Source organism: Miscanthus floridulus, unplaced genomic scaffold, assembly GCF_019320115.1.
Source record: "Miscanthus floridulus cultivar M001 unplaced genomic scaffold, ASM1932011v1 os_1210, whole genome shotgun sequence".
In the NCBI taxonomy this organism is placed as follows: domain Eukaryota; kingdom Viridiplantae; phylum Streptophyta; class Magnoliopsida; order Poales; family Poaceae; genus Miscanthus; species Miscanthus floridulus.
Window position 1 is genome coordinate 1,379 of NW_027097593.1, and position 26,120 is coordinate 27,498.

The window sequence follows — 26,120 nt, forward strand, 5'->3', positions numbered from 1 at the left end:
ATTTGATCTGTGCCCTAGGTCGGTGCAGGTTAGGATTTATCCTATTGCCTTGCTATTAGTATTGCCACTGGTGTTGTTCTAGGTACTTTAAATAGATGTCCTTTTGTTTTGTCTTTTTTTTTCACAATTCAGGAAAACCATCTTCATGGAGATGCTGTATTAGTTTTTGGAAATCTTGTAGCTGTTTTTAGTGGTAGGCGGCATAGTGTTTTTGTTTGCAGCATATTTTTGTTTTCTCATGGTCATTTGATGCTCCAACAGCAGCAGCTGGACGCAAAAGGTTAGCTGGTAACCCAGATAATTATGCATGGCTGGAGGCCATAAACACTGGAGTGAATGTCCACATGCAAACTGGCATGTATACCGGTCCAACTGTACAGGTATAACCATATAAGTTTTATACACTGCAGTTGCCGAAGGTGATTGAACAGAATTCCTGATGATCTTTTTTGGTTCTATCTAGGAACTTCAGACATGATCTAAGATGAACCGGAGCATCAAGCAGCAGCTGGGTGCCTCTTCGCTGATAGTAGAGCTCTAATGTTGCGCCAATCTATACTTTGTCATTTTGTGGTTAGCTTTTCCCCTCTGTTCTCCTTTGTTGGAAAAACTGTTGTGCTTCAGTGAAGAGATAAATTTTCAGAGTAATTTCTCCTAGTCAGTTTAGTAGAGGGATTCAGGTTCACTAGCCTGAGCAGTGATCAGGTTTTTAGCTTATTTATTTTGTTGTTCAACGCTGAGATGGGTTGTTATGGCAGCGGTTCGGGTTTAGAGGAGAGAGGGGCGGCTGGGGACCTTGCCCACGGCAGTGCAAGAGAAGGCTTTTCCTTCCAATTCTTGCTTGATTATTTCCAGGGTAGCTCACGGTATACATAGCCATTAGGTAGCCCAACCACCCTTTAATTCTCTCTGAATCACTCTTGCTAAGCTTCTAACTTAGCACCAGCTAATGGCACACCCAGGATTCCCCTCAATTTGGTGCCAATCTAGCCACTTTCCTGATTTGTTGTGCTTGCCTTTTCTGCCGTGTGGGTGAATCTCTTGCCCCACATGACATCTCCCCCCGATAGACCCATGACATACACCTCTAACACTACCCTTCCTGGACAAGCAACTTGTCCTCGAGCTGCAACCTAACCAGCTTATAACGATGACTCGACTCATTTTATTATTCTCAACTTGATATAGATATGAACTCTTTATTTTTGCGGCCTCTTCAATCGAAGGTGGACAGCATCCGGACGCAATAACTTCACACTACAACCACCTGGATCCCGTGGCGTAGTCCGCACCACACAGAGAAGAGAGGAGGGCTTCCGATAGAGAATGGCGAGGAGGGGTGCGCCAACCCAAAACAATGCCCACGATCCCTGATGTGGCTGACGAGAACGAGATCGAGATCCTGCGTGCAACGAAGCGCAACTTGGAGGAGCTGCGAAGGGGTGCGGGGCAGAATTAGCTGCAGATTGCGCATCTCCCGCACCCGCCGACGCGCTAGGAGGCCGCGCATAGCAGCCTGCAACCGACACTTGGCGGGCACTCTTCTTACTTGCTGCTCGCGCAATCTCCTTCATCTTCTCGATCCGCTGCAAGGCGGCCGCTACTGCAGATAGCCTGTCTACAGGGATGACACGGCACCGCTGCTTGAATATGGCGCACGATCCATGCCGCATGACGGATCCTCAGTAGCAAAAGCAGTGCCATCGACATGGCGCAGGCGATGGAAGTTGGGATAGATCTATAGCGGAATCTGGCATGGAGATGACTGTTTTCCATAGCCACCGGCAAGCCGTAGGGGAACCCTAGCGGCATGGTGGTGAAGGTGGTGATCAACGGCAGCTGGGATTCCAGAGCCTCCAGACGTGTGAAGAGAGACGCCATCTGCTGGGTAAGGTCGGCCAGCCCTTGGCGATGGGATTCGACGGGGGTGGAACCTTTGGCTGCTTGTCCCCCTCATCAGGACATGGCATCTCCGATAGTGGATGTTAGGATGTTATGGCGGTGGCTCGGGTTGAGAGGGAGAGAGGGGGCCGGGCAAAGAGAAGGTTTTTCCTTCCAATTCTTGCTTGATTATTCCTAGGGTAGCTCACGATATATATAGGAATTAGGTTGCCCAATCATCGTTTAATTCTTTCCAAATCACTCGTGCTAAGCTTCTAAATTAGTATCAGCTAATGCGCACCCAGGATTGCCCTCAATCTGGCGCCAATCTAGCCAGTTTCCTGATTTGCTGCGCTTGTCTTCGTTGCTCTGTGGATCTCTTGCCCCACATGACATCTCTCCCTGATAGGCCCATGACATACGCCTCTAACACTACACCCCTCCTCGACAAGCAACTCGTCCTCGAGCTCCAACCTAACCAGCTTATAACGATGACTCAACTCACCACAAATCTAACACCTAAATACAAACCTTTACGTATCGACTCATTTTATTATTCTCAACCTGAAATAGATTTGGACTCTTTATTTTTGCGGCCTCTTCATTCGAAGGTGGACACGATCCGAACGCAATAACTGCACACGTAAAACCATCTGGATCCCATGGCGTAGTCCGCACCGCATAGAGAAGACAGGAGGTCTTCCGACAGAGAATTGAAAGGAGGGGTGCTCCTCCTCAACTATCAACGCAGACTCTGAGTTAAGATCCTCGATGCGACTCATGAGATCGAGGTCCTCTACGTGGCGAAGCGCTACTTGGAGGAGCTACGAAGGGGTGCAGGGTATAATCAGCTACAAATTTTGCATCTCCCACACCCGTCGACGCGCTAAGAGGCTGCGCGCAGTAGCCACACCCCAAAGACACCTGGAGGGCACTCATCTTACTCGCTCTTCCCACAGAATCTCCTCCATCTTCTTGTTTCCTGCAAAGTGGCGACTGCTGCTGATCGTCGGTCTACAGGGATGACACACGTCGCCACTTAAAGCAGTGGTGTCGACATGACGCAGGCGATGGAAGTTGGGACAGATCTGCAACGGAATCTAGCATGGAGACGGCTGTTGTCCCATAGTCCGACAAGCCATAGGGTAACCTTGGCGGCACGATGGTGAAAGGTGGTGATCACCGGCGGCCAGGATTCCATGGCCTCTAGGCACGCGAAGAGAGACGCCATATCCTGGGTGAGGTCGGCCAGCGCCTTGGAGATGGTATCCGACGGCGGTGGCACCTTCGGCTGCTTGCCACCCTCATCAGGACCTGGAATCTCTGATACTGGATGTTAGGATGTTATGGCAGCAGCTCGTGTTGAGAGGGAGAGGGGGGGCTGGCCGTTGGCCTTGCCCACGACCAATCAAGAGAGAATGCTTTTCCTTCTAATTTTGCTTGATTATTCCTAGGGTAGCTCACGATATACATAGCCATTAGGTAGGTAGCCTAATCACCCTTTAATTCTCTCCGAATCACTCTCGCTAAGCTTCTAAATTAGCATCAGCTAATGGTGCACCTAGGAATGCCATCAATTTGGCGCCAATCTAGCCACTTTCTTGATTTGCTACGCTTGTCTTCGTTGCTCTGCGGGTGAATGTCTTGCCCCACATGACATCTCTCCCCGATAGGCCCATGACATACGCCTCTAACACTACACCCCTTCTAAACAAGCAGCTCGTCCTCGAGTTGCAACCTAACCAGCTTATAGCGATGACTCGACTCACCACAAATCTAACACCTAAAAACAAGCCTTTTACATCTAAGCTCATTTTATTATTCTCAATTTGAAATAGATTGGACTCTTTATTTTTGTGGCCTCTTCAATCCAAGGTGGACACCATGCGCACGCAATAACTGCACACGTACAACCACCTAGATCCCATGGTGTAGTCCGCACCACACAGAGATTAGAGGAATTCTTCCGATAGAGAATGGCGATGGGTGCGTCGTCTCCCGAACCATCGACGCGGACTCTGAGTTTGCCGCCCACGGGAGATACAACATGCCCAAGATCCTCGATGCGGCTAACGAGGTCGAGGCCCTTGTGTGGCGTAGCGCAACTTCGAGTAGCTCTAAAGGGGTGCAGGGTAAAATCAACCTTGTAGATTGTGCATCTCCCGCACCGGTCGACGTGCTAGGAGGCCACGTGCAGTAGCCTACAGTCGCACCACCGCCGACACCTGGCGGGCACTCTTTTACTTGCTGCTCCCCATGTAGTCTCCTTCATCTTCTCGATCTGCTGTAAGGCAGCTGCTACTGCAGATAGCTAGTCTGCAAGGATGACACGGCACCGCTGCTTGAAGATGGTGTGCTGCCCATGCCGCAAGACGAATCGACAACAACAAAAAACAATGTCGTCGACATGGCAACGGCCAATGGAAGTTGGGACAGACCTAAAGCGGAATTTGGCATGGAGACAGCTGTTGTCCCATAGCCTAACCAGCCATAGGGGGACCAGTTGGCACGGTGGTGGAGGTGCTAATCATAGGCGGTCAGGATTCCAGGGCCTCTAGGCACACGCGAAGAGAGACGCCATCTGCTAGGTGAGGTTGGCTAGCGCCTTGGCTATGGGATCCGGCGTCGGTGGCACCTTCGGCTGCTTGTCGCCCTCATTGGGACTTGGCATCTCTGATACTGGATGTTAGGATGTTATGGCGGTGGCTTGGGTGAGAGGGAGAGAGGGGAGCGGCCGGGGGCCTTTCCCAAGGCCAAGCAAGAGAGTGCTTTTCCCTTCCAATTCTTGCTGATTATTCCTAGGGATAGCTCATGGTATACATAGCCATTAGGTAGCCCAATCAACCGTTAATTCACTCCGAATTACTCTTGCTAAGCTTCTAAATTCGCACCAGCTAATCGTGCACCTAGGATAGCCTCAATTTGGTGCCAATCTAGCCACTTTCCTGATTTGCTGGGCTTGCCTTCTTTGTTGTGCGGGTGAATCTCTTGCCTCACATGACAATCTCTTTGGATAGGCCCATGACATACGCCCTCTAACACTACACCCCTTCTGGATAAGCAGCTCGGTCTCAAGCTGCAACCTAACCAGCTTATAATGATGACTCGACTCACCACAAATCTAACACCTAAATACAAGCCCTTTTACATCTCGACTCATTTTATTATTCTCAACCCAAATAGATTGGGACTCTTTATTTTTGCGGCCTCTTCAATCGAAGGTGGACACCATTCGAACACAATAATTGCACACTGTCAACCACCTGGATCACATGGCGTAGTTCGGACGCACATAGAGAAGACAAGTAGGTCTTCGATAGAGAATTGCAATGACGGTGCGCCTCCCCAACCGTCGACGCAGACTCGAGTGTGCCGCCCATGGGGAAAATAACAAGCCAAAGATCCCTGATGCGACTGACGAGATCAAGGTCCTCTGCGCGTCTGTGAAGGGGTGCAGGGCAAATCAGCTGCAGATTCTGCATCTCCCACACCCATCGACATGCTAAGAGGCTACGCGCAGCGGCCTGCAATTGCAACCTCCCGATGACACCTAGCGGTTCTTCATCTTACACGCGTCCTCCCACGCAATCTCCTTCATCTTCTCGTCTCATGTAAAGCATGCCTACTATAGCAAATAGCCGCCGTCCTGCAGGGAATGACACGGCGATGCTGAAGGCGATGGAGTCGGGATAGATCTACAACGGAATCTGGCATGGAGGACAACTGTTGTCCCTAGACCGGCAAGCCATAGGGGAAACCTGGCGGTCACTAGTGGTGAAAGGTGGTGATCACTGGCGACCGAATTCTAGGGCCTCTAGGCACGCGAAGAGAGACGCCTTCTGCTGGGTGAGGTCGGCCAGCGCCTTGGCGCTGGTATTTGGCAGGGTGGCACCTTCAGCTGCCTTGTCGCCCCTCACCGGCCCTGTCATCTTCCGACTAGGATGTTAGGGCAGCGGCTCAGGTTGAGAGGGAGAGAGGGGAGGGACGGCCGGGGGCCTTACCCACAACCGAGCAAGAGAAAAGGCTTTTCCTTCAATTCTTGTTTGATTATTCCCAGGGTTTAGCTTTCAGGGTATACATAGCCATTTGGTAGCCCAATCACCCTTTAATTATCTCTGAATCATTTTTTGCTAAGCTTCTAAATAGCATCAGCTCATGGTGTACCCAGGATTGCCCTCAATTGGCACCAATTGGCCACTTTCTTGATTTACTGCGCTTGTCTTCGTTGCTCTACAGGTGAATCTCTTGCCCCCACATGACATCCTCTTTTGGATAGGCCCATGACATACGCCTCTAACACTACACCCCTTCTGGACAAGTAGCTCGTCCTCGAGTTGCAACCTAACCAGCTTATAACGATGACTCGACTCACCGCAAATCTAACAACTAAAAACAAGCATTTTACATCTAGCCTTATTTTATTATTCTCAACTTGAAATAGATTTGGACTCTTATTTTTGCGGCCTCTTCAACTGAAGGTGGACACATAATAAGTGCACATGTACAACCACCTGGATCCCATGGCGTAGTCCGCACCACATAGAGAAGAGAGGAGGGCTTGCAATAGAGAATGGCAAGGAGGGGTGCGCCTCCCCAACTGTCGATGCAGACTCTGAGTTTGCCACCCACCGGGGAAACAACTGCCCAAGATCCCTGATGCAGTAGACGAGGTCGAGGTCCTTCGTGTGGCAAAGCGCAACTTGAGGAGCTGTGAAGGGGTGTAGGGCAGAATTAGCCGTGGATTGTGTATTTCCCGTACCCATCGACACGCTAGGAGGCGGCACGTAGAAGCCTGCAGCCACATCGCCGCCGACACTTGGTGGGCACTCTTCTTACTCAGTTGCTCCTACGCAATTTCCATCTTTTTGATCTGCTGCAAGGCGGCTGATGCTGTAGATAGCCATTCTGTAGGGATGACATGCCGCCACTGCTGCTTGAAGATGGTGTGTTGCACATGCCGCATGACAAATTGACAGCAACAAAAGTAGTGCCGTCGACATGAAGCAGGCGATGGAAGTTGGGACAAATCTGCAATGGAGACGGTTGTTGTCCCATAGCTCAGACGCCGTAGGGGGACCCTGCCGGCATGGTGATGGTGGTGGTGGTGATCGTCGGCTGTTGGTGTTTTCGGACCACCGACGAGTAAATTTGTATTTACGCGTCTAGCTCGGATGGTGTGCTCGGAGGACACAAGTTTATACTAGTTTGGGCGGAACGTCCCTACGTCCAGTTCGCTGCTGCTCGCATTACCGGCACTTGGTTTGCAGTAGGGTTACAACACAGGCGAGAGAGGGAGAGGGTCCTAAGTTTCTGGTGGAAGGAGTGAACGGGTGCTGAGAGCTCGCTTGCCGCTCAGCCGTGTGCTCGTGTCATGCTCTTGTATCAAGATCCCCCCTTTTCATGGGGCGCCCTGCTTCCCCTTTTTATAGACGAAGGAAAAGCACGGGTTCCCTTTTTATAGGAGAGAGAAGAAGGCTTCTAGGGTTGCCGGATCCTTCTTCATGCGGGTCCCGCCGATCCTGTAGATGTCAACAGGGACGGCTCTATGTCGCGGCCCTGTTCGTCACTGGTGCCATGCACAGGCGTCATCTGTCGGTCATGGCGTTCCACTCCGTCCCGGCGGACGCCGTGGTGAACTGACATGCCTGTCAGCTTCCGTACGAGGATTAGACAGAACAGCACCGACACGCCCGACACTGTTCTTGATGTGAATCCCCAGGTTTGGCCCGTCATGGTCACGGGTTACATCGGGGCATGCCAGCCTCTTCCTCGGCGTCAGAGTTTTGACCCAGGCCCATACACTTGGACCTGGAGTGGTTGGCGGCGGTATGGGTCCCCGTCGGACGAGACAGAACCCGTCCTCGAGGTCGGGCGAGACGGAGCCCGTGATCTTATGCGAGACGAAAATCGTGTCCTTAGGGTCGGGCGAGACGGAGCCCGCACCCAAGGGGTCATGCGAGACGGAGCCCGCGGCCTCAAGGTCGGTAAGACGGAGCCCGCGGCATCAAGGTCGGGCGAGACGGAGCTCGCGGCCTTGGGCGAGACAGAACCCGCGTCCTTGGGGTCGGGCGAGACAGAGCCCGCACCTAAGGGGTCGGGCGAGACGGAGCCCATAGCCTCGAGGCCGGGCGAGACAGAGCCCGCGGCCTTGGGGTGGGCGAGACCTTTTAATACGTCTCGAGCCATCCGGGAAAGTCAGCGTGGGCACTAACTTCCTTGCTTTGGGTATCCCTAATATCGATACCCACCTGGCGGCCAGGATTCCAGGGCCTCCAGGCGCGTGAAGAGAGACGCCATCTGCTGGGTGAGGTCGGCCAGTGCCTTGGTGATGGGATCCGGCGACGGTGGCACATTCGGTTGCTTATCCCCTCATCAGAACCTGGCATCTCTGACACCGGATGTTAGGATGTTATGGCGGCGGCTCGGGTTGAGAGGGAGAGAGGGGGGCTGGCCGGGGGCCTTTCCCACGGCCAAGCTAGAGAGAAGGCTTTTCCTTCCAATTCTTGCTTGATTATTCCTAGGGTAGCTCACGGTATACATAGCCATTAGGTAGCCCAATCACCCTTTAATTCTCTCCTAATCACTCTTGCTAAGCTTCTAAGTTAGCACCAACTAATGGTGCACCTAGGATTGCCCTCAATTTGGCGCCAGTCTAGCCACTTTCCCTGCGCTTGCCTTCTTTGCTCCATGGGTGAATATCTTGCCCCACATGACAACTCTCCCCGCTAGGCCCATGACATACCCCTCTAACATGGGTTTCAATGCAAAATTGTCACCGGTGTTGCCACAGTGCCGTCTTAACTAACTGGGGCTGCATGCTGTGAAGGCTGCACAGATGTGTGTGGCACATATCGGTGTTTGAACGGAAAGAGAACTGACAACAAGAATGAATGAATTATGTTTTCCATTGATCGATCTTGCATATTTATGCATATACGATTAAACAGACAATTACTTTTAATGCTTAGTTAAATCTGTCTTACTTATCCGTGAGATGAGATTACTCACTCTAATCTGATTGTTTCTTAAACACTCCCTTGTCAAATCTAGTATTGATAGAAATAGACATTGGTTCTTAACACTCCCCTTGATAGAATGCAGTATTGATACTTTGATAGGAACGGAAATTTGGTAAAAAAAATCTCCTTCAACAGCTTCAAACTAGATCTCCAAATTATTTCCATCCTCTGTTCCTAGTTTCACTAGCTAAAGATAGAGAGCAAAGTTGGCTCTCCAAAGTGCTGAACAAGATATAGAGAAGTTGTTATTTAGGTATGGGAGCATCTAGGCAGTCTTAGTGGCCGTAGTTATCCTTGAGATGCAGTACTTGGGCTCTGTTTGATTGCCTATACGGAGGGTTGGGCCAGGCTCCTGAGCTACAAGAGACTTTGTTTGTTTGCCTGGACGTCCAACCGAGCCCGGTCAGCACAGCTTAAAGCAACATGGAGCCTGGCCCGGGGAAAATTTGTTCTACCAGACGCGGCTCGCTCTAGCGCACGCACTTGTCCATCACGGGCGTGGTTGGTTGGTGGGAGTGGCTAATTTGTTGGGCCCGCAACACTTGGCAAACAAACAACATCTGCACAAAGCCAGGACCAACAAATACAAGTTCGCCAAACACAAAAGAAGTTGTACCGTTCTAGCCTGTTGGAAATGCCCAGGCTCTACTCATCCGGATGGGCCAACCTGGTTCAGCCAAACAAACAGACCCTTGGTTATTTTCCGGTATCATCGACCCTCCGATCATGTTATGGACGGGCGACACGGCTACATGGTGTGGAGGGGATGAGGAGCCCTCTTCGTTCATTCATAGCGCAAACGACGTCAAGGTGACCATAAAAGTCGGGGTGGTGCGAGCTTTAGTGACTCATGACACTTTCCTTTGTTGGTAATAGTATGTGTGACAAGCCAACGCCGTGTCCGAAGAGATACTTGTGACGGAGAACATATCTCGGTGGAGCTCAAACATGTTGCCAAGTTGGTTTTGGGCAACCAATACCACGGTAAAAATTGGTTATCTATTTGCTCCTTTTTCTTGCACTATTTCATGTCAATGTTTGCTAAGGACATGTTTAGCTTGATGGCACTAATAAGGACTCAAAACTTAGTTTAATCTTTTTATGCTAGAACCTCACCAGCAAAGGGGTGACTAGAGTTGCTTAGTACTTCTGTGTGCTTTGGTGTGAAGCCATATTGACTGAGATCCAAACTCCTTGACATTTGTGTCCTCTTTGAGATATAGATTTCATCTTTTCTCCTAAGGATAACGTAGTGCGCCTGTGACTAAGGACACGTTTGGACGATGAGCCTAAGGACTAGATCTCTAGTGTGACCCTTGTAGTTCTAGGGTTAAACATCAAGGGGAGGGAAGTAGCAAATACTTGTATTTTGTAGCTAAGATTTGTTTACATTTATGTTTCAGACTCAATTCAACTACCTCTTAGGGCTATCAGTCCTTCAACGGGCTAGACTGCCACTGACACGTGCAAAGACAATCAAGTGGAACTTATTTCAGTGGTAATCTCTGTTGGAACTTATTTCTAGTTCTAAATTTTGACGACAATGTTGTTCAATGCACGTTATGTTATTGTCTTTTTTATCATTTTGGTTGTTGATTACAGGTTTTGGCTTGTAACAGCTAGTAGGTATTGTTGGGCGTCAACACCGAATGTCATGTTTTCATGTTGAGACTGTTTTAGAAGGAAACATTTTCAAAAGTGATTGTACCAATGTGAGACTAGGACTTAGGGGTGTCTGGATCCGTGACTAAAAATTTAGGAGGTGTCACACGAGGTTATGTATGGGGTATTGGATACTATAAAAAAATTACATAACCGTCAGTACTCCACGAGATAAATTTATTAAGCTAATTAAATACCTATCAGCGCATGTTTACTGTAGCACCGCATTCAAATCATGGACTAATGGCTTAAAAGTTCGCCTCATAAATTAGTGTAAACTGGGCAATTAGTTTCGTAATCAGTCTATATTTAATACTCATACATATGTCCAAACATCCGACTGGGACAGTGACTAAAGTTAGAAGGAGGAACCAACCACTCCCTTAATAGGGCAACACAATATGGAATCAAATTTTAGCTGAATCGTGTGCCGGGAATCTACTTTATCTCAATTCTCAAACCTCCTACTGGTAGCATGTTATTTATCGGATTTAGCGAAAACCATACATCTTTCTATTGTAGGACTTTTGAGTGCCTAGACTCATGGCTGAATTGATGTTGTTCAAATATTATCAACCATGCTGGACATGTATTGAGTTCACTAATCTGGTACTAATACAAGATGTTTTTGTAGACTTAAACTCATAGAAGGTCTTGGTGTCACTGTAAAAGTTTCTCAGTTCACGATAGTAACATCAGTTGTGCTTAGACTGGACAACTGAAATCAAACAATTATTTGAAATCTCTATTCCAAAACTGGTATAGATCCGATCCTGACCAAAAGAAACACACCAAAAGAGAACCAAAAATAAAGGAGAAAGAGTGTGACTATGCTAGTGTCATTCAACAACCAAAAAATGAGAACCGCCACTAGTCGCATTCACCTGCGTCAATATCTAAAAATGGCCAAGTTCTCATTGGGCAAAGCATTATGATACGTGCCGTAGCCCAAGTTACGCCAACGCAATGCAGCTCTAAGCTTGCCACCCAAAATAGCCTCATCCCATGTTAAAACTACGAGAGTTCCTCGCAGCAGCAACCAACGCACAAACAACACAGCAACTAGCACCCCAACAAAGGCAGCGCTAGCTCACGCGAAAATGGCTCGTGCTCTCGCACTCATCGTGATCCTCCTCACCGCCATGGCCGTGGCACCATCAGTCCTCGAGGCAGCCTCTAGCACCTCAAGCTCCCCGTCATCGAGCTCAGAGGGGCCAAGTGGGTCGGTGGCAGCGTCCAGCCCGTCCGATGCTCCCGCGAACTCTCCAAGCGCCTCCAGCCCATCCGCCGGACCTATCACTGCCGATGCCTAAGAGGCGAAGGCACACAGACAGACATGGAGTTTTGAAATGATCCATTGTGGCAGTAATAAACGTTGTCGGTCTTTTGTTATTCTTCCTTACGTTTGGAGCAATGATAAAATGTGTATCAGTTACCAATCGATAATGCGACTGGAGTTCTATTTCTTGTATTGTGATTGATTATTTTATCAATATAATGTACTCTGCTTTTTGTATGTTGGATTCTTCACCCTTGTGGAGTAAAATGTGTTTTCTGTCATAGCTTTGCTGCAATTACCTGCTGTTAAAAAAAAAATTGACCTGTGAAGGGTAGGATAAGACAACCCTCGGATATTTTTGCTTAAGAAGAAGGATCTTCTCACGCAGGTCGAGAAAACACTCGAATCCCCATCCCACTTGTACACAGCGGTGCCATAGCTCACGTGAGAATGACCACACAGGGGCCGGTCCCTACCTTGTGATGGCCAATGCGTACTATAACTCTTGTATAATTTGCCAACCAAACTTTGAAGTATTTGTTTTTAAGTGTGGTACCAATCAAAATATGTGAAGTAAAACGTTGGCCTCCTACTAAATTTCTGGTGGGGGATTTGGAACGAAAGGAATGTAAGCATTTGTAACCTTGAAAAACATTCAATCGTCACTCAAGTAATGGAAAAATCAATGAAGAGATCAAAGCCAGCAGGGTTTATTTCAGAACTTGCTGAGTAGTTGTTCTCTACACTTCTCTTAATCTGCTTATGTAACCCGTCTGCTTTTTGTTTGTTTCTCCTGAGCTTTTTTTGTTTACAGATGCAGTTTGAGTCTTTGTGCTGTTTCTTTCCTTCTTAATTAATGCATAGTAGGCAGACCTTGAGTTGGGATATCAAAGCAACAACCTTGTCCCAGTGTGGAACAGCCATGTTTCATCATAAGCTAGATATATTGTTACTACAAAGCCGATCGACTAAACCTGAAATAAAAATGACATAGTACCAATTTGCGAAGCGGAATATTAGGGAGGCTGTGAGCCTCCAGGTTCTGACAATGGTATTGGTCGTGGCCAGGTGATTCACACAAAGTTCCAGATGAACCTTTTTTTTTCTATTCTGTTTTCGCCATAAGTTTGTTTTCTTTAAAAAAAGGGGCCCATACCCAATTCCATGACAACAGAAAGTGAGAAATTTTGTGATTTTTTTCCACTCCCAGAAACAGGTACCAAAGCGCTCTTACGCTATTTTCACATGATCCAAACAAACAAACCTAGAAAGCAACATAAAGGGTTTACAGGTAGGGATGCAGCTGGTGACATCAATGGGTGGGTTCTATTGTGTCAACTAACTAGCGGATTTGTATCGTATTTCAGTTGCTTTTGTGTCTTGATTAGTTTAGTTAGATGAACTTTGAATGAACTCAGCGAGCAGACCCAATAATTCGCTATAAAGGGAGAGGATGTCTGCAGCAAAAAAGGCGAGAGAGAGACCAAAACATAAAGGCTCAAATGCAGGATTTTTTCCCTGTTTCTGCATTTTTTCTATCATAATGCTACTATCAGGGCGTCCGTCCAAGCATCTCCGTTCAGACGCCCCGGCCTGGCAGCCATCGAGGCCCAACATCAATATCCTGCGGCCTCTCAAGTGTTCAACTGGTTCCGCTCCCCAATTCAGTCCGCGCGTCGTCCAGAATATTCCCCACTCCCCAGCCATCGCGGCTGCTTTCACCACGCCGTCCGCTACGGCGGACGCGTCCACGCGCCATCTGCTCGCCGTGTCCTTAACACGCCTCTGCTCTGCCTCGCCCGCCGCAGCCATCCCCTGCCGCACCCCATCCCAAGGTCGCGCCCATCCCAATCTCGCGCCACGCTGTGCGGACGTCCCTCATCCCGCCCCCATGCACCTCTCCCATCACGGCCATGGCGTGCACTGCACCGCCACACCCCCCGCCCCCACCAGGAGAAGGTCGCCGCAGGTTCTGCAGTTCTCCACACAGGTAGGCCGTGGCCGCGCGTTCGTACGTTGTGTTTCAAACTTTTGTTTAAGTGTTTTATCTTGATGTTGTAAAAGTCGACCTGAGATGTTGCATATGTTGCAATGACATATACGCATGTTATAAGCCTATGTTTCAATTGTTTCATGTGTTTCAGACGTTTGTTTCAAATGTTTCATCTGAATATTTCAAAAGTAGATCTTGGCGTTGCACATGTTGCAAATAGCTTTACACGCATGTTTCAAATGTTTCATTTGTCTCAGACTAATGTTGTAAATGTTTCATCTGAATGTTTCAAAAGTAGATCCGTCCGCCTACTATTGCAGCTGAGAGCACCGCCGTGGTTAGCGTGCTGGTGGCCTAATGTTGGCAGACACCTCCGCAAGCAGGGCAGGTGGGCACGGGGTCGCAGTTTCGCCATGCGAGCGTGGGATGGGTGCTGGGCGCAGTTTCGCCATGCGAGCGTGGGCGCGGTTCCGCCGTGCGGGCACGGGATTGGCGCGGGGTGTGGTTTCGGACACTTGCGCTGGATGGGAACGGGATGGGGGTGCGTGAGATGCTATGCGGGCACTGGGTACGGGAGCTGCTTCCGAACGCAGGTCTGGGGCAGGACGTCTGAGCGCTAGCTTTACTGAAAATAAATTGATTTCTGTACATCTTAAGGCCCTAAAGGGGCTTAAACTGACTGTGACTGCAGTTCCTGAAATCAATCGAGGGCGGCTTTGCCTCCGGCCACTGCTAGACGCCTAGACGTCTAAGCAAACAAGTGATCCATCATCCATGGCAGCTCCGAATAGTGTTCCCCAGTGAACTTTTCGCTCGCAGCCTCGCATAACGCACATACTCCCCAAGCATGAACGGAACAAGCCTATGAAAAACTCGCCACATGTCGCATCCATCGGCCGATGTCTAAAAACGGCCAGGCCCTCATGTACCGCGACGTGCCACAGCTCGCGACATGCCAGCGCAAAGCGATTCCTCCCAATGCGCCAACCGAAAATAGCTACCAGCCCCGCGTATAAAACCCCCACCAGGAATCGCCTCTCCCCGTCACCACCGCCCAGCAGCAAGAACGCACGAGCACACAAACGTCAGAGCTCACAGTAGTCACAGGCACTAGCAACACACCAACCTTGCCATGGCCCGTGCTCTCGCGCTCGTCGTCATCCTCCTCGCCGCCGCGGCCGTGGCGCCCTTCGCCGACGCCGCCGACAGCGCCTCGAGCCCTCCACGTCGAGCTCGGAGGCGCCAAGCGGGTCGGCGTCGGCGCCCAGCCCGGCCAGTGCTCCCGCGGACGCGCCAAGCGCCTCGAGCCCATCAGACGGTCCCAGCACGGCGACGCATGAGAGGCGATGGCGCGAAATGATTCGTTGCGGCAGCAGTGAACAACTGAACACTGTCCTGATGTCCTCTATTCCTCCTTTTGTGTCGTCGGGTACAGTGAGTTATCAACAAGCATCGAATAGAGCTGGTGATACTTAACGCTACTGAAACCTTTTTTGTTCTATCTGTTTTAAAATAATGATGTTACCAGTGCATTTTGCATACAAAAATGTTAATTAACATACCATAGTACTATTATATATCTTTTTTTTTTAATTTATGATGCTCATCGTTTGCCAATGCCTCGGTGTGTATGAACTTGTTCCCTGTGTTCTCTGATCATCACATGGTCCATACTTCATTTCACAGTTTCCATCAATAAAAAACTGACCAAAAGAACAGAAGGTGAGGCAGAGGCGCCCGCCTGAACTTCTCAGTTTGAACTTAAGGTGTTCATCACTATTCATCTAGTCAGATTTCACATTCGTATTTTCCAAACTGGAATATCTGAAGGATGTCCAAGCAATAGGTCTTGTATTCTTGTCCCGCTGTTGACTGAACATTTAATCAGCAAAAAAACATATACCAAACTAACTTGCAAAGCAGAAGAGTCAGGGTGGGCGTTGAGCCTCCAGCCTCCTGATAATGGAATTGGTCACAGCCCAGTTGAAGCCCCGGTACTGAAGCCACCTCACAATGCGCGCACGGCGATTCTCCAGGGTCAAGCTTTGCCCACGCTGCCACTGTTTGGATGCCTGAGCAAACAGATGATCCATGGAAGCTTCGGATATGCCAAACGCTGCCTCTTTTCCAAGGCCGTGACCATCCTGGAACACTCTTCTTGTTGCCTGATCTACTTCTGCCTCTGGCACACCCTTTTGGCGAAGTGCCTAATTTGAGAGCAGGTGATGTCAATTACAAAATATTTTATTTATGAATTTAACAGGGAGATGCAAAGCACAGAATCAAATAACAACGAGCAAAATCAGGCATCACAAATATACTATCCGAAGGAATGAGAATATAAAGTTCCTTTGCAAAGTAACTTTTCTTTTACCTCATTGGGCGAACTTTAGATATGGACATTATCAAATCTTACACTAGGAATTTCTGGAGACAGCTCAGGGGAATTCACCATTCACAGAACATGAAATTGGAAGGCATAAGAATATAAAGTTCCTTTGCAAAGTAACTTTCTTTCACCTCTTTGGACAGACTTTAGATATGGAGATTTATGGAGACAACTCAGGGGAATTCACCACCCACAGTCACAGAACATGAAACGGTTTTTTGTAATAAAGGAGGGCCACATGTGCCAACAGTTCATTCAGAACACAGCAAGGGAGAGGAGAGAGAAAACACTGACCTGTTTTATTCGCCTTGGACCCCATGTTGATGATAGCCACCGGGATCGCGAAAATGATTCAGCATAAAAACCATCATTCAACAAACCCCTTCAGAAGTAAAATTCAAAGACATTAAAAATAATATGAGCACAGGCATAGCAAAACGAGTGATGTTCTTAGAACTAATATTAATGTCTAATGCCTTGTTATATCAACAGGTATTGGTTAGATCTAACACTAAAAATCTGGAAATACAAAATACAAATGCCCTCTACAAAATTTGGGGGCTTACGCTACACGGGTTGTAAAAATTGACAATGATAGTTCTACCACCTCTATTCCGTAAATGAAGAGTTGTAATTTTAATAGTGTGACCATAAGCAAAAAGAAACCAGTCTTACCTTGACTTGAAATTAGCGATCACAGCATCAATTGTATCAAAAGGATACTTCTTACTTCGTAGTTTCTTCCTAAGCTCAGAAACAGTGAAAGCTCTGCTCAGGACAAACAAGGCATATTTCAGTGTTCATTCTCAACAGTGACAACAAGATAGGCCAAAAACAAGTAAAATCCAATGGCCTGAATGCATAGCACACAAAATTCCATTAGACTATGGATGCTAAGACAAAGCCATCATGTCAGAAATTGAGAAAATCCGGGATTTCGCTGGCAGCAACAAGAAAAACATTCACTTGGTTCAGACCAGTGGCGGAAGGAGGGGGGGGGCAGCCCCCAATGCTGTACTAGTCCCTCTATTATATAGTAAATATATATTAAATAGTTACTTAGCCCCTCCTAATTTAGCCCAAGCAATGACTGTGTTTGAGGCCCAAACGCCCAGTTGGCCACTTACGTACGTATACAGCCCATTTAGCTTTAGGCCTTTAGCCATCTCCGTCTGTTCAGCTCTCACGAACTGAATGCCAAATGTCGCTGTGGCCTGCTTGTCTCGGTGTCTCGCTGACTCCTCGCGACTCATCTGTTCATCTTCTTCGATTTTTGGCTTCGCGCTCCACAGTTCCACCTCCACGCCTCTCACCTCTGCGGCTCTGCTGCCTGCTCTATCCACTCGCTCAGACTTGGAGACTGCCGCAATGCCGCTGCTGACCTGCCGATTAATTAGATCAGATAATATTGACTCCGCATCGCACAGGAGGTAAGGTGCTACTCCCTCTCATCTTATCTAATCAATAATCCTTATCTAAATTTCCCCTTTTTGATCTTAGATAATATGAAGAAGAGACTCTTCATAGTTTTTTCAAGCCGGTTGGTTCAACTGCTAATTGTATTGAATCCATTAGAAAGCCGAGGCTGCCAAGGTAACGTGGAAGGGGATGCTCCTAATGTGGAAGGGGAAACTCCTAATGATCATGTAGAGAATCCTAATAATCAGAGTAGTGCTCCCGTTGAGCCAATGGAAGCCGAGGTTGCCGAGCCTGAGCACGAACCAATTGTTGCTACTAGATTTGAGAGAGATCCTGGTAAACGTGTTCAAATATTGGAACTGCCAGCTGATCAACAAGACGAAGCTTGAAGATTTTATATTTCAGAGGGGCCATATCAACCAATATTGACAAAGTACCCACTCAGTGAATTAGCTCATCGTCGTCCATTTCAGAGCAGTTGGTTCAAGCAATTTCCTTGGCTAGAATATTCACCTCACACAAATCGTGCTTACTGTCTGCCATGTTTTTTATTTTCCAAGAAGCCAATTGGGAAATCAGGACCAGATGCATTCATAGTCAAGGGGTTTCAGAACTGGAAGAAAGTAAATGATGGAAATGAATGTTCTTTTCTAAAACACATGGGGGATGCTAGCTCAGCTCATAATTATTCAGTTGGGTGTTTTACTAATCTTAAGAACTCAATGGCTCAAATTGACAATGTGATTCTTAAACAAAAAGAGAGAACGCTTGCAACAGGACGACTAAGGCTTGCGGCTACTATTGTTTGCATTAGGTAATAAGAAAAAATTAACAAGTCTTTTTTATTTTTGCAACTAGAGTTATATGTGCTGGAGTATTTAATTTTAACTTGTTTTGTCTATATGCTTAGGTGGTTGACATTTCAAGGATGCCCCTTTAGAGGCCATGATGAATCTGTAAGTTCCTTAAATAGGGGTAATTTTCTTGAAATGCTCAAGCTTTTGGCTTTGTATAACAAGGAGGTTAATGAGGTTGTGCTAGAAAAGGCTCCCAAAAATGCAAAATACACTTCACCTGATGTCCAAAAGGAAATTCTTAGCATATTTGCTCGAAAAGTGCAGAAATCAATTAGAGAAGAAATTGGGAGTAGCAAGTTTTGCATAATGGTTGATGAAGCTCGAGATGAGTCCAAAAAAGAGCAAATGGCAATAGTCCTCCGATTTGTTAACAAGGAAGGATTTATAAAGGAGCGTTTCCTTGACCTAATCCATGTTAATGATACTACTGCTTTGACCCTTAAAGAGTCAATTTGTGCTGTCCTCTCAGCTAATGGCCTAAGTATACAAGATATAAGAGGACAAGGTTACGATGGGGCCAGTAATATGCGAGGGGAGTGGAATGGATTGAAAGCTCTAATTTTCAATGAGTGCCCGTATGCATATTATATTCATTGCATGGCTCATCAACTTCAGTTAGCCCTTGTAGCAGCATCAAGGGAGGTACATGAGGCACACAATTTTTTTCGGCATGCAAATTTCATCATAAATGTTGTTAGTGCTTCTCCTAAGCGCAACGATGAGTTGCTAGCAAATCAAGCCAAGGAAATTTCCCGTGAAATTGAATTGGGCGAGCTTGACACAGGGCAAGGGGCAAATCAGACATCCTCCCTACAAAGGCCAGGGGACACGAGATGGAGTTCCCACTACAGGTCTATTCTAAGCTTAAAGAAAATGTTTGGTGCCACAATTTCAGTCCTACGCAGCATTGCTAATGATTGTTCAGTTTCAAAGTATTCTCGCGGAGATGCCAGTGGTGCCTTATGAATCATTGTCACATTTGATTTTGTGTTTATTCTACTTCTAATGGAAAAGATTATGAAGATCACAGATGTGTTGTGTCAGACACTCCAAAAGAAGAACATTGATATCTTAAATGCGGTGGATTCTGTTTCTACCACAAAATTGTTGCTTGGTGAGTTGCGAAATAGTGGCTGGGAACCTCTTCTTGAGGAGATCAAACTGTTTTGTGGAAAGCACGAGATTGATATTCCGGATCTCAGTAAGAAGTATGTTTTTCCCCCAAATTATTTATTCTTTTATAAACTGTACTTCATCAATTAATCCATGTCTTCCCATCTGTGGGTATGTTGATGTGACTAAATCTCAAAACAAGAATGACAACACCACAGCCTTTCACCATTACAAAGTAGATTTGTTTAATGTTGCAATTGATCAACAACTAGCAGAGTTAGAAGATCGATTCAGTTCTCAAGCGACGGAGCTTTTGTCCCTTTGTGCTTCTTTGGATCCTAGGCTGGACACATTTAACATAGCAAATATATGCACTCTGGTGGAAAAATATTATCCTGCAGATTTCTCCAGTCAAGAAAGAGCTCAATTGGAGAGTCAGCTGCCACATTTTCAAATTGATGTATGCAACCATCTAGAACTAAACGAATTATCAACACTTGCTGATCTAACAGGTGGACTATTTAAAACAGGTAAATATTCATCTTATCCTATGGTGGACAGGTTGTTAAGATTAGTATTAACTCTTCCAGTATCAACTGCAACCACCGAAAGATGCTTTTCAGCTATGAAACTTGCGAAGACACGTCTTAGATGTACAATGGGAGATGGATTTTTGCGAGATTGTTTGGTAATTTATATTGAGAAGGAATTGGCTGCATCAATTAGTACCGATGAAATTATTGAAGCCTATGATCTTGCTGCTAGTCGTAGAGCTAAATTTAAGTTGATAGAAATGTAATTTTGTTTTGGTTAAGACTTGTGAAACATGCTACTATTATATATGATTAAAACCATATGGCATGGCTATCAGTTCTACTTTGCTTTGTTCATTGCCCCCACTATTCTCAAATCCTGGCTCCGCCCCTGGTTAAGACTTCAGACAAGTGCATTTGTTTGTGTGATCAGCAGACTGTTCATTTATGCTCGATACCCAGTTCATACTATAGAGTGAAATAGAACAAAAACATTCAGTACAAACATGTTGCTACCGACAGAGTTTCAGGAAAATCCATATAACATCTATAGGTGGGAATCATTCATCGGTTCTCACCTGGCAGCAAGCAATTCAATTGCAGCCTTCTCCACATCTCGCACCAAGCTTTCGCTAATTTCGCACACCACGTCGTCACTCTCCTCCTCTTCGAAAGAAAAATGCACAGACTCTTTGGCAGAGTTCTTTCCAATGGGCTCTAGGTCTAGGGCCCTGCCATTGGCATCCTTGCAATGGCCGAGCATTCATCTGGAATCGGCACAGCCTTATCCCTCGCTGCCCGGCAAGCGGCAAGAAGCCAACAACCAAATCAGCTAATTAAACCAAAATGGTCTAGAGAGCACCAAATTGAAGACCACTTCTGTAGCATCATAAACGCCTCACCTGCATTCCCTCTTCGAAAACACCTTGCCGGCAGGTCACAAGCTTCCGGCGCGGAGGCTCGCGCCAGCAACGAGCCATCCCATCTGCCCTGCAAAAGAAGCGAAAGTTTGTGAATTTGGGGCAGAGAAATCAGTAGGAGTTGGGCGGCGGCGTGGGGTCAGGGTAGAGAGGTACCGCGACGGGGGAGGAGGGTAAGCGCACGGGACCGCAGGCATAGCTCCAGCCCCGGCAGAAGATGGAGGAGGCGGCGGCCCGCCGCCATGGCCGACATCCAAGCGGCTAGTAGCGTGACGGCAGCACCACTGCAGCAGTTTTCTTTGCCACTTTTACAGTTCGGCCCTTTAAGGTTGTAGCTCGTTTTACTCTTGGGAAACTTGTGTTGAAGATTAAGAAAACGAGAGTAACCATTTGAGTACTCAAATTGTGTTGCAAAATGTGTCTTGTTTTATATGTAATTTTAACTATATATTTATAGAAAATACGCCAACAACTATAACATCAAGCTAATATATCTTTGTTGAGCGTTACTCTTCTTATAGGAATATTTTCTATAAATTGATTAAAATTTGAAAAGTTACATTATAAAAATACTAAGACGCCTTTACAGTTCGGCCCTTTAAGGTTGTAGCTCGTTTTGTTTATTTTGTCCAAAAGATGACCAGTCTAAGGGATAAAAAGGCCCATGGCAATTGAACGTGCTTAAGAGTGCTAGTATAATTTGGATTTGAAAAACAAAAGTAGCCAATGAAACTTGCAATATGGTAGGAACAAGTCTTGTATTTTTGTTTATTTCTTTTGTAATATTGTCCGGAGCATATGGTGCACTCAATATACACTTATGTACGCCTAGACATATTGGATCTGTATATGTTAATATTGTTAAAGTCGCTACTTTCTCACTATCGAATATTGACTGAAAAAAATATCAGACACATGTAACGCTAAACATAGGGTTTGGTCCCTGGTTACTAGTGAGCAGGGTGGAACCATTACGGTTAACCACCTATGCCAATGTTCGCTTTCTCCTTTCTAGTTCGTGTTTCAAATTTGCTTTTGAATCAGGTCAAGATCCTAGCATCCTTATGCTTTCTTTGCGAATTTAAATATCATGTTAAACCTTGTAACTAAGAATCTTTCAATGGAACTTAGCCGAGTTTAAGTTTTGACTTGATGCTATGCTGACATTTATGACTAATTGTTGTTTTAGTGGCATGATAACCCTACATGTATTTGTGGACATGAGGATGTATCTATTCCATGAAAAAAAAACTCACAAAGGCTTGGATTGAAAGAACGCCTTTTGGCTCCGTCTCTAAAACTACAATAGTATTGTAACAAAGCCAGAGTAACCTAAAACTCAATTTCATCACCTCTTTTAGTTTTTTTGGGTTTTTTTATCTATTTCATCCACTATATAGTACTCCCTCTATTCTTCCTCCATTTTATTCAAATATAAGACATTATGATTTTTTTTGGTATACATAGTTTTTTCTACACACTTAATATACATTGGCAATGTTCTGCAACACTACTTCAACAGTACTTTTAGCAGAACGAACAATGTTTTTCTCTCATAAAAAATCAGCATAAGCCAAATTCAGCAAAACGAACAGGGCATTATGTCTAAATACATAGAAAACTAATGCATATAGAAAAACTAAAATATCTTATAATTTGGAATGAAGGGAGTATAAATTATAAGATGCTTTAGCCTTTTTAGATTCATAGTTTTTACTAAGTATTTAGATATATATTATGTATAGGTACATAATGAATGAATATATATATATATATATATATATAATATATATATATAATATATATATATATATCTTAAAAGTCAAAATATTTTATAATACACGAAAGCAAATAGAGGAGCCGTATCTCCGTAGAGCGGCACCAGACGAGGCCAAAGTTTTACAGGAGATCCATGTGCACCAAAAGCGTGCCATCCCAACACATCTCATCAAACTGTGACCGATCAGGGCCATGATTTTTCACCCCTTTTCTTCCGCAAAATAAACCCGGAAAGCACCGAAAGGCGAACCCCCTGTGCGCGTCCCGCGTAAGCATCACGCGAGTCGTCGGCGCCCGCGGATCCGCGATCGGACGGCCCACGTCCGCCCGTCACCCTATAAAACGACCCCACGGGCACCCGGTAGCCAAATCCCCCGACTCCTCGCTTCCTCCCGTTTGTGGCCCGAGCCCCCGCGACACACCGTCGCCGTCGCCGTCGCCGCCGCGCGCCTCGGAGAAGAGAGGGAGGCGGCCCCTGCACCGAACCCGCGCCACCCCCGCTGATCCCCCCGGCACCGATCGGTACGGCCCCTCCCTTGATTGGATCGGCTCGATCTGTGGAGCCCTAACCTAGGTTCGATTTGATCTGTGGATTTTGGGGATTTTGTTTAGGGTTTGATCGATGGCGTCGAAGAGGATCCTGAAGGAGTTGAAGGACCTGCAGAAGGACCCGCCCACCTCCTGCAGCGCAGGTGATTTGCTCTCTAGCTCTGTGGTTTGTCCAGATCTTGCGGAATTGTGTTGCGATTGCGATTGCGATTGCGATTGCGATTGCGATTGCGATGTACGCGTCGTCCGTATGTGTTAGATTGGTGTTTGTTTCCTCGGCTCGTGATCGATGCAGTTAGAGCTCTGGTTACTTGTATTGGTCGCATGTGATTATTTTGTCGAGAACCCTGGTTTGGTTATTTTATTATGCTTGTTTTAAAATTCCGTGTGGTTGATTCTGCACTACTTGGCTGTGCTTACATGTTCCGTAAGCTCTTAGAGTTTATGATATCGGTGTTTCCTTTCTTAGCTGTACACGTGAGATGTGAAGTCAATTAGACTCGAAAGCTGGTGGAGATAGTGTCAGTTCATCAGTCGTTACATGATATGTTGTCTGAGTACAGTTAAACCACTGAGTTATTGTATAGTAGAATCAATCGTCAGTTAACTTAAACACAAGGGGTCTTACCATGACATGATTTGTCAGCAAGGATGTCTGTCAAGGTTGTGCTGTATTCTGCATTTGTTTTATTCATGTATAGCTTTGCAGGCATACTGATGTTCTTTGTTTAGTCTGATATGGCTATTGCATATGTGATGGCTTCTATTGTTGAGATGTTTGCTCCATCTGTTCCAATCATATTCTCTTGTTTTGGCGTGGAACCTGTGCATTTTGGATCAGAAGACCAGTCCAGTTGGAAACCCTCCCCCCCCCCCCCCCCCCCACACCCCCCCCCCCCCCCCCCCCCCCCCCCCCCCCCCCCCCCCCCCCCACACCCCAACCCCAACCCCAACCCCTCACCACACCACCACCATTGAGTCACAATTTGTTTTACTTTTGTAGTCACCTGTCTGCGCGTAGAGCTGCACTAACTGTTCTTATTGTCAGGTCCTGTTGGTGAGGACATGTTCCATTGGCAAGTACCATCATGGGGCCTCGGACAGCCCATTTGCAGGTGGGGTATTCTTGGTGAACATTCACTTCCCACCGGATTATCCTTTCAAGCCACCAAAGGTAATTTCTCTAGATTCTGGTTTCTAATGCCAGTTCTACCTGTATATTATGATTCCTAGAGCTGCAATTGTGCATCCTCAATCAACATATCATATGGCAACTCTTAAATCAGTTAAAGTGATCTGATGTTCAAATGATACGCTTTATTTTCAGGTGTCTTTCCGACCAAGGTTTCCACCCGAACATTAACGCAATGGCAGCATTTGCCTTGACATCCTTAAGGAACAGTGGAGCCCTGCTTTAACCATATCAAAGGTAAATTGCCTACATTGTGTATGTTGTGAGTTTTAGGGCCTGTTTGGCTGCCAACACGACCCACCCAATCCACATGGTTGGGAGGAATTGAGGCCTCTTGGTTCTCACCTTAACAAATATGAATTGAGATGCAAGTACTGAGGTGGGTCGATTGGATTGTAACCAAAAACGCCCTGACATTTTTGGCCCACAATTTCTATTACTTCATGAGGCATTGTAGTAGGAATGAGATGTTGGCTTATTTCTGACTGGTTATGAGTCTGTAGTCTGTTCTGTTCTGTCTTAAAGGTTCTCCTGTCTGATCGTTCTCCTAATCTGATTCTTGCTTACGGACCCGAACCCTGATGATCCTCTTGTTCCTGAGATTGCTCACATGTACAAGACTGACAGGGCCAAGTATGAGTCCACTGCGCGCTCCTGGACGCAGAAGTATGCCATGGGCTAGAAGTGTGGCTACAAGCTGGCCAAACTGGTGAATGTGCCGACCCCCAAAATCGTTATCACCTAAATAACCAGTCAAGTCCACTCCGTCCAGCAAGTATGAATGGACTTTTGAGGGCTATTGTGTCCTGTTGAACTCATGTATTACCTTGTGAAGTCCGTTGTGTCTGGTAGTCTGTTCTACCTGACCGTTCCGTATTGGATGTTGCTCGTTAATCATATTTCTATATGGTTCGTGGTGTCCGTTGTGTTTCTTTAATCTGTCTGCTGCTTCATTCCGGATGAAAAGAACCAGTGACGTCCTAGTGAGGTAGGGGTTATGAAGAACCTAGTCCGAGCTTCTCCAAATTTAGCCGCAAGTTGATTGGATGGTTAACTACTATCCTGTTATTATCCTTGGCGAGTAGAGTTTTGATTTGATTCCTAAGCTAAGAGGCTCCTCTTTAAGAAAGTTTCATCAATTACTTCAAGTTTAGCACATAGAGGGTTATAAGAGCAATTTTCTTTATTTCTTTATTTGCTAGTTATAGGAATATGTTGAAGTGCGTGCCTGGTGCAAGCAGTGGTTAGAGTCTTGCCGCCTGTGATTGGAAGGTCTCGGATTCGAGTCGTGGTCTCCTCGTATTGCACAGGCAAGGGTAAGGCTTGCACTGACATCTTTCCTAGACCCTACACAGCCTATGATCGGAAGGTTCGGGTGCGAGTCACAGTGCTTCTCGTATGCATAGGCACGGATAAGTCTCGCCACTTACATCCTTTCCGGACCTCGCACAGAGCGGGAGCTTTCTATACTGGGTACGCTCTAGTTATAGGAATATGCTACGGACTTTTTAAGGGCTCGTTGCGAGCGGCCGGCG

General features: G+C 46.6%; 1 long non-coding RNA gene and 3 pseudogenes across 1 annotated transcript; 3 read left to right on the forward strand and 1 right to left on the reverse strand.

Moving 5' to 3' along the window:
* The first annotated feature begins 232 nt into the window (after positions 1-232).
* Positions 233-717, forward strand: LOC136533805 (uncharacterized). Its single transcript, XR_010778566.1, has 2 exons — positions 233-380; positions 464-717. It is a non-coding gene; the product is annotated as an uncharacterized lncRNA (long non-coding RNA).
* A 14,956-nt stretch (positions 718-15,673) lies between these two features.
* On the reverse strand, positions 15,674-21,318 carry LOC136533807 (uncharacterized; annotated as a pseudogene).
* LOC136533808 (uncharacterized) lies at positions 17,912-20,140 on the forward strand (annotated as a pseudogene).
* A 2,035-nt stretch (positions 21,319-23,353) lies between the features above and the next one.
* On the forward strand, positions 23,354-25,454 carry LOC136533806 (ubiquitin-conjugating enzyme E2 28-like; annotated as a pseudogene).
* The last annotated feature ends 666 nt before the right edge of the window (positions 25,455-26,120 follow it).